Here is a 2461-nt window from a genome sequence, read left to right as displayed (position 1 = left end):
CGCCCCGCGAGTCCCACAGAGATGATGTCATAAAACGCCCTCAGGGCATTACGAGCGCCCTTGTTTATGACTCCTAAAAGCAGTGCCCTATTAAATTAAAGTGCACTATCCCACAAGTGTCAAAGGGATTCATGTCAGATTTCACAGACACATGCTACCCCATAGCTTTCAGACCCTAAAATGGCAACCCTGAGAACCCCCTCTATTGATTGTGATTGCACCGCTAGCCAAAGTGCCCTCTGTGGTCGGACCGTACCATTACCAGGTGGTTTCAGGGGGAGATATCACATTATTCATTCAGGTTCCCTTTAATCACAAACTGAAGGAAAGAAGGAGAAGGAAAGAGAGAGGTTGTTAGAGTTGACACTTGTGATGTTTTAGAAAAGGCTTCTGGCAGGTGAGCTAACAGCATGAAATAGAGCTTTCTCTCCTGAAGAAATTCTCTGAGCCACCAAGCAACAGGATTGGTTCACTTCCCCTACATCGCTCTGCATGGTACCCTTATTCACCTCTCTGTCTCACTCATCTTCTTCTCTCTGCATAATTTGGTGTAACTAACACACACACGCACGCTCACGCATAGACACACATAGACACTGGTGGCGAGAACCAACCCGTAGCCAACACACCCACTCCAAACACATCAGCACTGAATCAAATACATTCAACACCCATGCAGGTACAAGCACTCAGGTGTGTGTGTGTGTGTGTGTAGGAGTGTATACCTGTATTCTCTCTGGGGTTTTGTGTACTGTGGGGTTTATTAAATCAGCAGTACAATGGGGAACAGGAGGCCTGATGGAGAACACAAAGGGAAGCTCTCTGGTTAAAGCCTTCTCAGACCTGCTTAGTGGAGGAGCTGAGAAAAAGACTATTGAAAAGCCTCTGAATGATTGTTGCCTTCCCTAAATCTCCTCTCTTCTGTTCTCTCTTCTCTCTCTCTTCTCTCTCTCTTCTTTCACTTCGAAGCAGATTACTTCTTCTTCCATTCTGTCTGCCGGCTTCTTTTCTCCACGCTAGGTCGCTTAAAACTTCACAATGCAGACACATCTCGTCCCCCCCAATGAAAAGCTTCTACTGTGGAAGGTATTATTGTATCTCAGTTGTCACCCAGCCTCCCAGAAGTCCCTTCTATCATTCTCTCTGAGGACTTTGGCCCTCTGTGGGATTTGCTGTTAATTGCTTGAGAACTTGTTTAAATCAACGAGGATTAAACAGAATAGGTTTTACGGGGATTTAATGGAGGAGGAGGTTAGGGGTTATAGTGGAGCGTCGCGCCGCGGAATGGTAGGTACAGTACAATGGTCTTTTGGTAGTTGATATAAAGTGTCATGAGAGTACATCCATACTTTCTTTACTTTCTACTTTACCCAGGTGTCTGTACTCTTTACCCAGGTGTCTGTACTCTTTACCCAGGTGTCTGTACTCTTTACCCAGGTGTCTGTACTCTTTACCCAGGTGTCTGTACTCTTTACCCAGGTGTCTGTACTCTTTACCCAGGTGTCTGTACTCTTACCCAGGTGTCTGTACTCTTTACCCAGGTGTCTGTACTCTTTACCCAGGTGTCTTACTCTTTACCCAGGTGTCTGTACTCTTTACCCAGGTGTCTGTACTCTTTACCCAGGTGTCTGTACTCTTTACCCGGTGTCTGTACTCTTTACCCAGGTGTCTGTACTCTTTACCCACCCCCAGGTGTCTGTACTCTTTACCCAAGGTGTCTATACTCTTTAACCCAGGTGTCTGTACTCTTTACCCAGGTGTCTGTACTCTTTACCCAGGTGTCTGTACTCTTTACCCAGGTGTCTGTACTCTTTACCCAGGTGTCTGTACTCTTTACCCACAGGTGTCTGTACTCTTTACCCAGGTGTCATACTCTTTACCCAGGTTCTGTACTCTTTACCCCAGTGGTCTGTACTCTTTACCAGGTGTCTGTACTCTTTACCCAGGTGTCTGTACTCTTTACCCAGGTGTCTGTACCTTTACTTACCCAGGTGTCTATACTCTTTACCCAGGTGTCGTACTCTTTACCCAGGTGTCTGTACTCTTTACCCAGGTGTCTGTACTCTTTACCCCGTGTCTGTACTCTTTACCCAGGTGTCTGTACTCTTTACCCAGGTGTCTGTACTCTTTACCCAGGTGTCTATACTCTTTACCCAGGTGTCTGTACTCTTTACCCAGGTGTCTGTACTCTTTACCCAGGTGTCTGTACTCTTTACCCAGGTGTCTGTACTCTTTACCCAGGTGTCCTGTACTCTTTACCCAGGTGTCTGTACTCTTTACCAGGTGTCTGTACTCTTTACCCAGGTGTCTGTACTCTTTACCCAGGTGTCTATACTCTTTACCCAGGTGTCTGTACTCTTTACCCAGGTGTCTATACTCTTTACCCAGGTGTCTATACTCTTTACCCAGGTGTCTGTACTCTTTACCCAGGTGTCTATACTCTTTACCCAGGTGTCTATAC

At 46.2% G+C, this 2461-nt stretch overlaps 1 long non-coding RNA gene across 1 annotated transcript; it reads left to right on the top strand.

Annotated features, from left to right (window-relative positions):
- The first annotated feature begins 1517 nt into the window (after window positions 1-1517).
- Window positions 1518-2055, top strand: LOC115182257 (uncharacterized). The gene is made up of 3 exons (XR_003873689.1): window positions 1518-1541; window positions 1926-1967; window positions 2033-2055. It is a non-coding gene; the product is annotated as an uncharacterized LOC115182257 (long non-coding RNA).
- Window positions 2056-2461: the final 406 nt, after the last annotated feature.

Source organism: Salmo trutta, unplaced genomic scaffold, assembly GCF_901001165.1.
Source record: "Salmo trutta unplaced genomic scaffold, fSalTru1.1, whole genome shotgun sequence".
In the NCBI taxonomy this organism is placed as follows: Eukaryota; Metazoa; Chordata; class Actinopteri; order Salmoniformes; family Salmonidae; genus Salmo; species Salmo trutta.
Note: the sequence above shows the minus strand (reverse complement) of the source record. Positions and strands in the feature narration are given on the sequence as shown.